This window comes from Papaver somniferum, chromosome 10, assembly GCF_003573695.1.
Source record: "Papaver somniferum cultivar HN1 chromosome 10, ASM357369v1, whole genome shotgun sequence".
Lineage (NCBI taxonomy): Eukaryota > Viridiplantae > Streptophyta > Magnoliopsida > Ranunculales > Papaveraceae > Papaver > Papaver somniferum.
Window position 1 is genome coordinate 115,322,937 of NC_039367.1, and position 10,284 is coordinate 115,333,220.

The window sequence follows — 10,284 nt, forward strand, 5'->3', positions numbered from 1 at the left end:
AAGGATTTTCATAAGATCAAGGAAAATAACAAAAAATATGATAAAATATAAAACTGGCAGCTTACTATTTTCTTGGCGCCTTGGTAAATATTTTAATTATTTATTATTTTCTTTCCGATTTTCCATAGGTTCATTGTTTCGTCATATTTTGAAATACTCGTTCGTGTGGGGATTGTTAGTGTATCATCGTTGAGTACATTTGCACCTTTTGAGTCGGGAGCTTACTCAGAAGTAGCTCAGATTCCCGTGCATTGAATATTTATTACTAACCCATGGAATTCTGCTGGGAATAACCATAGATTGAAGTAACGAAATACTGCGAAAATATTTGAATATTTTCAGAAATTCAGTGGATGAATCCAAGAATTTAGGAATAATTAACTTATGGCTCTATACTAGCAGAGCAAGCTGTCTAGGAGCATTAATTATTCTGACATGAGCTTGCTGGATCTTCATATCCTTTATATAGTCAGGGAAACTCGTTGTTTGTATCCTGAAGACGTTATCGCTCTATACTAGCAGAGCAAGCTGTCTAGGAGCCGTCAATCTCGTGATTCTATATAGAAATAATTACTGAAGTGTTCCGTATTCATGAGATATGCTGTTGTCCAGCCGAGAGACTACATATATGCATGTACTCTGAGAGAAAGTATTCTCAGTCAAAGGATTCAATGAGAGACCCGTGTCTCAATACTCACATCTGATTGCTGGATCAGGAGTTCGTATAATTATGGGTTTACGATTTTAGCTTTTGTAGAAAATCCACCATCTACATTAAGTCCCCTGCTTAGTGAGGAAAGCCGTGTTCCTCAGTCAGCATTGAATGGTGATTTTCCGGTCATAAACAATATAAGTAATTGAACTTAGTCGTAAGTTAAGACGTTACCGGATTTTGATAGTGCGAGCATACCGTGACTTGAATGAAGATATCAGTGGCATGATAGAGCATCGTTTGATGAGCATAAAGTGTGAGGTTTCAGATCAATGTAGACTCCTCGGAAATGGAAGAAAGTCTTCGGGGCGGAGCACCCAGAAGTAAGGACTACAGGATGTTAGCAAATGACGTGCATCCCCAGCCGTTTCTTTGGTGGGTTGTTAGCGCTCCTTGTGTCATGACTTTTTCCTGCACGTGCAATTAGAATCACGAGACCAAGTTTTTTTTTTCTTTTCAGACCTTTTCTCCATCGATTGACAGTCTTCAACTTGTTCCCAGGCGAACAATTCAGGAATCCAGTACTGATGAAGAAGTCGATGTAAATATCTCTTTCGTGCAGGTGATCGCGGCATCTCCTTGAATGAAATAATAATAATTTTTGTTGATGAATCCAGGAAGAAACCATTGTAAATAAGAAGCATGTTGATGAAGCGCGCTCTTCTTTGGGACATGGGAATATGGAGAATTCCCGAAATCCCGAACCGAATGGAGATAACGGTGTTGTCAACGAAGATTCTGGCATTGTCGAGGCTTCAAATGATTTAGAGACTCCCTTAGTAAGTATATATCCTGTAATTTCTTCAAAGAAATATGATATCTCTGATTCGTGAATGAATGAATGAAATCCATGTGAATTTATGGATAACTATGCCGAAATACGTCACCAGAAAATTGCAGACTTCAGATTTTACTAGAAACGCTGTAAAATCCTCGTCCGAAGTCAGATTTTCTCGGTTTGCATATGTATCTTCAATCCCAGGAAATTTACAAGCTCTATACAAGAATCTCTTTAAATTTTGAGCATGTTTAGGGGTAGAAAAATGCGAAATAGTGAACTTCCAGGAGACCTTCAGAACTTTTCCAGATTGCATGTTGTCCGATGTTTTGGCCACATCTGTTATCTTGTTCATCCGATTGCTATGAAATTTTGATATGTTGTATTCAACATCCATACTAAGAGAATGGTATATGACCCAACCTTAAATTCCTTATCAATTGCTCCCAGTTCTCCGTTGAATACAGGGCAGTGTAAAATTTCTTCAGCTGAGCTTGTTTGAAAACGTGTTTCATGACTTCTACACTATTTGCGCATGTCTTGGGTGCATAATAAGGAACTTAGATGATTTTAGTTCACTTAAATTCTGAATTTTATGGTTGTGTTGGGTTTCCACGCTTGAATCATTCTAATCCCATGTAATCTTCACATTAGGTGCCAAATGCTGAAGTTGGGAATAATGGATCCAACAATGATGACTTGAGCAACCATGGAGCCGTTGATAATGAGACCTCCATCATTGTACCTCAAGTTCATGGAAAGATTGTTTTTGATGCCGTGGAGGTGACCGAAACTCCAATTTTGCATGAGATGGTGGAACCCGAATCGATAATGGAAGAAGCTACTTCAACCGAAGTTGTTCCTATGATTGCTGACGCTGCTCTAGCGACTGAGAACCGGATAATAGTGCATGAGTACCCAGCGGAGGGACTTCTTTTATACCTCCATTTGGTGAGATACTCCTATATCGCAGGTTTGTTGGTGGATTTAGCGTTCCCATTAGATATGATGCTATGTACAAGAAACCGTGGAAGACGTATGGGCACATCGTCGTTACCAAGGATCCGGAGCATAGTTATTTCTTGAAGAGACAAGTAGAAGCCATCTTCCGTGTTATAAATGATATCCGCATCACAGCTGGAAATACTGTCACCCGGGATGTACCCTTTGATTGGGAGTACAACTTGAAGAAAGCTGAAGAACTTGGCTTCAATCTGAAATGGCTTCGTCAAAAGATTGATGCTATCAGGAAAGCAGTGGAAGGTGACACTCCTTTCACCACCAGTGATGCCGTGTTGAAGAAGATGGATGAACTTGCTGAGATGACCAAGAAGCTGGAGGCGGAGAAAGCTGCTTTGCAAGTCTTGGAGGATGCAGAAAAGCAGAAATCTTATTTTGCTGACTTTCTTTAGTTTTCTTTCCATGATATATTGAACCTTGGACTTCTGAGAGATGTGAGGTTTTATTCTGGTCTTGATTTCTTGGTTGGTTTTGGATTGTGAAATCGATCGTCTTGACCAGTGGACCGTCAATCCCCAGTATTTTGTTGAATCCCTCTCTTTCGTTTTCCCTTCTTCTGGCATGACCTAAATAGAGGATCCGGGTAGAAAAATTGATGTAAATACCCAGGTAGTCGAAGTTGGAGGTACCTTGATGAAGGACTTAGCGAAAAGACCTGTTGGACACCGATCGACTATGGAAGTTATGAATCCCGTTTAAGAATTGCTGCTTGCATGTTGTATGCTCAGGAAGCTGTAGGAACCTCATACGACGTCGGAATCTGATGCTTGACCCCAACTTTTAAAGCTAAGAGACTGAGTTATCACATCAGAAAAGAATCAATAAATTTGGAGTTGTAGAGGTTAGCCAACGAAGCGCGCACATTTGGAATTTGTAATCCCGTACAAATTTTTCAGATTTCGTAGACCTGACGGTAAAGGCCGTATCTTTCAGCTCGTATGTCCGATCAATGCGTCGTTTTGGTATGTTGTAGAAGAGACATAGACGAACATCTTTCGTAGAGAATTGTACAATTCCTCACCCATTGGTACGTTTTTGCAAACCCATGGCCTGAAATTTGTTGTATCTAATTTATAGAGGTGATGAGAACATCTTGTAGAAGACTTTGGATTATGCCTAACAGTCGTGCCAGCTTTGGGAAAACTTTCATGTGAGCCGTTATCAGGTCTACACATCTTGATATGAATCATTGGTTCTTAGAGGAGTCCGCTTCATGTGTAACACTTCAGGGAATGATTAGTTGATGAATCCCTGAGGATGTTGCTCCTGAGACCGTTGTTGGTGCTGAGACTATGATTACGCTCCAGAGATCCTTGTCAATGCTGAGATCATGGATGGTGTTCCTCTAGATATTATTGTTGATGTTGATACCATGGTTGAAGTTTCTCCAAAGACCGAAAAGGATAGAACCATGATTATAGATATAATCTTTGCTACTTCATCCAGTGAGCCTTTTACATTCACGAACTAGTTGATGAGTTGAGCGTCCGTAAGATGAAGGTGTATTGAGAGTTCAACCTGAATGCTCCTGAAAGCATAACTTTACCACGAACTGGCTTTGTCAGTGAGTCGACATTGTTGCGGTACATGGCATCAAGAGTTTTCATACTGGATGTGATTGGTTAAGAGAGAAAGTTCCTCAATCATGCAGGGGCTTGTGATGTAGCGAAAACCCATTGATGAAGTTTCACCGAATCACCTCAGGTTATCCAGTATATATTGAAGGAGTTAGCGCCATCCATGATGTTGCATATGCTTCAGAAGTCTTATCATGGGATAATGAAGACTTATCGTTTAGTTACACTTTGATCGTGCTGGTGTTGAATCAATGTGTCATCGTCGAGATATTTGTGCTGAAGTTGTATTCTTTGATTGGGAGTACAATTTTATGGCTTTTTTAGATGCTTGAGCGTTGAAGCGTATATTCCTTAAGCGTCGAATGTCTTAGGGGTTTGATCGTCTCGGCCCTGGAGTATCTTTTGTTGATTCAGCATCCCTTTCATTGCAGTAGTGGGATTCGACACTTGTGCAGACATCAGAGCTTTCTGATTTTGTGGAACACATGGACTTGCAGGAGAAACGCCCAAAGTGTTTTTTGCCATGTTTGGACGCCAGTAATGAATATTTCAGTGCTTGATTCGGAGAAATGTCAGATTCAACCACTTGGTAAAATACTAATGCGGTGAAGCTACCATTCATAACGTCTTGTAGAGTTGCTAGCATAATTAAGTCCCCATGCTAGGATAGCATGTGGGGAAATAAATGACATAGACATGGAATGAGACTTATCTGAGCGCGGAACCTCTTGATGAATGTCTATGCATATTTTGCAGGTTCTTGCTTCAACCTCGTCGAAATTACTCAAAGTACTCTGATGATGGAATGTCCGTCAAATCTTCTGGATTAGAACTTTCTTCATTGGAGAGATGTGTAACCAAAGGCGCTTTGTAAGTACTCATCTTTTCAGCATGGATCCACGCTCGTCTGAAGGACATGTCATATCCTGGATCTTCTTGATTAATTATGTGAAAATTGGTTTATGTGCAGGTTGAACTTATGTTCACTTTGAGAATGATGTAGCCATAAGTATTTCCGAGCGCTCCTTCAAGGTCTCTGATTGAGATGGAGCATGAGTATCTTCTTGTCGAGTTATGCATGTGGATCCGATGGTTTTCAGTGGAATGTTGTTGATGGAGGTGTCAGCATCGATCAACGTTCTTCCAAATTCGTTTCTTCTGAGATTGACTGTGGTCAGCAGTCCCCAGTCGTACATATCTTGGTCTGTGGTTGGAGGCTCAGGAAGTATTTTCGGAATGGACTTCTTGACACGATGTGTTTCAAAACTGTGAACATGTCTCTCCTTTGTTCCTTCGGCAGATAACGCAATTCATGTTCGACCAAGGATTGAACTGCCTCTTTGATAGGTTGTTCAGAGAGTGTAAGGTTTTGACTGGGAGAGGATTCTTGTGTACTCCTTCAGTCCCCAGTTGAAGCTATTGTGGATCAACCTTCTCTTTGAAAATGTGCTTCAAAACTCCGCAGTCGCTTGTGGGATGATTGGTGAACCTGTGGAAGAGGCAGTAACGAGGACTTTCCATGTCTTCTTCAGTTGGTTCTTTCTTGACATATGGGAACTTGATTGCACCATCTTGAACCCAGACATCCAGAAGTTCGATCACCTCTTTAATGGAAAAAGGAAAGTCAGGTGCTTCTTGATCAGGAACTCTTGTGCGTTGGTCAGAGGCTTGCGCATCTTGCTTATCCTTCCTTTGTGCTTTTGAAGAAGCTGAGGTATGCTTGCGTGGCGGTTTGACTTTCCGTTTGCTCCCTTATGCAACAGTGTTTATGGAAGGCTGGAGGTTTTACTTCTTTTTTATCAGACGCCTGCTACCTCGAGTGTCTCGCGGTTCTTCAGCCTTTGTAGCTTTTGTTCTTTCCAGTAAAGCGGGTGCAGTAGTTGTCGATCTCTTCGCCGCTTCATGAAGCTCTGAGAAGGTATGGAAACGGATATTTTCCAATAAATCTCTGTAGACCGGGATGATATCGTTGATACAGAAGTATACCAGTTGCTGCTCCGTGACGCTCGGATCATGGCAATCCAACGCTTGAACTCTGAACCTTTTCACATAATCGTTAGGATGTTCGTTGTTCCTTTGAAACATCCTTCCGAGGTTAGAGAGGGTAATTTGCTCTGAAACGAAGAAATACTTCCTATAGAAAGCATTAACCATTTCTCCCAACCATTGATAGTTCCTGGTGCGATGTTGTTGTACCATGTGTATGCTCTTCCTTTCAAGGATTTTGAAAATTCTTTGAGGCGAACAACATGGTTATGCTCATGTTCACCCAAAGATTCTAGGAACCGAGAAACATGTTCCCGAGCATTGTCGGTTCCGTCGTACAAAGTAAAGGTTGGAGAGATATAACCTTTTGGAAGAGGAATCCTCTGCGTAGCAGCAGGGTATTGAGGCTGGTGACGATGGACATGTGGGGTCTTGTCCTTTCCACGGTTCTCCAAAAGGCGTTCCAAATCATCCCGAGTGATGAAGTTTGATGAATCATTCGACGATGGATCGTCTGCAGCTTTGTGGACTTCATCATCATCTACTGTATGAATCAGAGTTACCTCAGGATCAGCGTCTGAGGATTTTTCCTTCTCTTTTCCTTTTCCTTGGGTCTTCCCTGACATTGTATCAGTGAGAGCCTTCAGTTGATTAAATAACCCCTTCTGTGTTGTAGCCATATCGATTTGATTCTTTACAAGAGTATCTTACACTTTGATGAGATCAACAATGGTAGCTGGTAGATTCCCTCTGACTTCCTCAGGGTGTCGGCCGAACAAAGGATGCTCATCCACGTTGACGTGAGGAGGAGTGACATCACCGCCTTCAGTGTTAGAGGCCGGAATCGTTTCCGGGATATCCTCGTTGTTGTTGTTGTTGTTGCTAATGCTAGCGTCGTTTGCGTTGGAACCTGTGACTAACCCAGACCTAAGACCGGCCATCTTGTGAAATTGTGAGATTGCAACCGAGAGAATGATCTCCCATTGTGGTCGCCAATCTGTAGATGTGGAAAAACGATTTGTTGGTTTTCACGGGATTGAGGAGGCCACCGTACGGAGGAGACTCCTTGAATCGAGCGAAATGTTCAACCTCTCACAGATGCACTGCAAGAAGGGAATGCTTTGAATTCGAGAGATCAATATGTAGTACTCCGACCTAAACCAAGACAATGGCCGTTCCAGAGTAAATTCGGTCACAAGAGAGGATGAGTTGATCTGTAGGAGGTAAGCTGAGAAATGTGAGGAATCAATGGTAATCAAAGATTGTGGGTGTGTTGTGAATTCTGAATAAGATAAGTTCTGAATGACTGAAGTTGCTCAGTTGAGAGTAATTGCTCAATTGATGAGGTGTTGATCTCTGTTCTCTGTGAGACGTGAGATCGTTGTATATTCAATCATGATTTCAGAGACTTATTTATATTGCTGGAATTGTAGACACCATGATCCCATGAAGTGTGATAGTTGATGGAATCAAAGAGTGGGGAAATGGAAATCGTGTTTGAAACCAGTTGCTCATCGTGCGAAGACTTGGTCGATTTTCCATCCACTACTTTGTTAAATCCTTCAACTGATTGCACGACTTGCTCACATTCCATCGTGTGTATGAACACACGTGCCGCATACCGCCAGACCAAAATCCTAGTTAATATCCCCCCATGTGACACGATTGACGTCTCGTGGTTAATTAGTCAGTTGTTGACTTCATGACTTTATGGGACGATGAGTCCATGTATTTGCTGAGTTGAACATGATTTTGCAAAATGTTCTGAAACTCATGAATTGAACGTGTCTGTTGAGATAGGGGTATAATTCTCACGTTGATAGTTGAGGCGAGCAAGTATTGCTCATTCGATGAATTGTTGAATATTGATAGTTGAACCAATATTCCTTGATTTGAGAAAATATTGCTTATCTGAGCAAGTGTTGCTCGTCTGATGAATTATTGGTAGCGTGACCAAAATAAAACATTAATTAGAATACTGGTAGTTGAACCGAGCATAATCAATAAGAATACTGATCATGAGATCATCGTAAAGTTATTAGTGTTAGAATCTCGAATTATTATCCTTGGACTCAGAAACCCTAGTTTGATCAATTGATGACCAATTGATGGTTTATTTCAAAATCAACCATGGAATGAAGGAGGGATCGGCTACATGGGATCATGGATTGACCATGTAGCGCCCATATTCTCATGTGAGCAAAATACCAAGGTCTCTTGAAAAGTTTGTGATTTGTTGATGAAAGAATGATTAAATGCTGGTTTAATCATTTATTCGAAAAATGCTCGTCTAAGCCTTAGGTGATAAAACCTAAATAATTCCGAAGAGGTGAGGGACCGACCAAGGGGTCATGAAACCGGCCCTGGGTCATCACGGGATCGACTGACGATCACTCCATGAAAATCCAAAATTATTTGGAAGAGTTTTGGACCTAATATGTGCAATTGCGCAAATTAGGTCAAATCATGAAAATATGCGGGAATGGCTCATTGCGAGCCAAAGATCCAACCTTGGTCGGTCAAGGTAACATGCTCGCGTCGTCAACACGTCCGTTTCTCAGTCCTGAGAATTTTGATATTTTCTGGCGTGCGTTTGAGCAACCATTTGAGAAAATATGACAAAATCAGGGTTTTGCTGAAACTGAGGAAACTTCATGAGATGGAGGAAAATAATTATAAAATGAAGGAATGATGAGTGGGACCGCTGAGGCCAAGGAATGGTCGACCGGCCAGTGACCACGGTCCCGTGGTGCTTTTTCTAATTTTATATTATTTTTCATGAATTTATGAAAATATCATGAAATAAAGGAATTTGTTGAAATTAAGGAGTTTCCTTGAAGTGAAGGAGTTTCCATGGGATCAAGGAAGCAAATAATATTAAAATAATAAAAATAAGGGAGTGTGGGACCGGCTAGGGAATGACTGGACGGCTTGGACCCGGTCCCACGAGTTTTCCAAATTTTTATGTATTTTTCGTGTATTTTTCCATGATTTGAAGGAATTTTCCTAATTTGAGAGAAATACCATGAAATCAAGGAGTTTCATGGGATGAAGGAAACTTTAAAATAATAATAATAAAATAAAGGGGCTTGTGGGACCGGCTGAGGCATGGCCGGTTGGCTGGGGGCCGGTCCTACGAGCTTCCCTAATTTTATATTATTTTTCATGGATTTGTGAAAATACCATGAGATGAAGGAGTTTTCATGATATTAGGGAAATAATAATAAAATAATGAGGAACTATGAGGTGTGGGGCCGGCCGGGATCAAGGCATGGCCGGTTAGCCGACAATCACGACCCCACAATATTTTTCCCAATTTTATATTATTTCCTTCGTGCAAAGGAAGCACCATGAAACTGAGGAGTTTCCTCAAAACGAAGGATATTTGTTCAAATGAAAGGATTTTCATAAGATCAAGGAAAATAACAAAAAATATGATAAAATATAAAACTGGCGTGGGATTGGCCACGACACGGCTGGCCGGTCGATGAGCCCAATCCCTTGGAGCCTTGGTCAATATTTTAATTATTTATTATTTTCTTTCCTCTTTTGCATAGGTTCATCGTTTCGTCGTATTTTGAAATACTCGTTTGTGCGGGGATTGTTAGTGTATCATTGTTGAGTACACTTGCACCTTTTGAGTCGGGGTTTACTCAGAAGTAGCTCATATGCCCGTGCATTGAATATTTATTACTAACCCATGGAATTCTGCTGGGAATAACCATAGATTGAAGTAACGAAATACTGCGAAAATATTTGAATATTTTCGGAAATTCAGTGGATGAATCCAAGAATTTAGGAATAATTAACTTATGGATTTATACTAGCAGAGCAAGCTGTTTGGGAGCATTAATTATTCTGACATGAGCTTGCTGGAGCTTCATATCCTTTATATAGTCAGGGAAACTCGTTGTTTGTATCCTGAAGACGTTATCGCTCTATACTAGCAGCACAAGCTGTCTAGGAGCCGTCAATCTCGTGATTCTATATAGAAATAATTACTGAAGTGTTCAGTATTCATGAGATATGTTGTTGTCCAGCCGAGAGACTACATATCTGCATGTACTCTGAGAGAAAGTATTCTCAGTCATAGGATCAATGAGAGACCCGTGTCTCAATACTCACATTTGATTGCTGGATCAGGAGTTCGTATAATTATGGGTTTACGATTTTAGCCTTTGTCGAAAATCCACCATCTACACCATGTTATT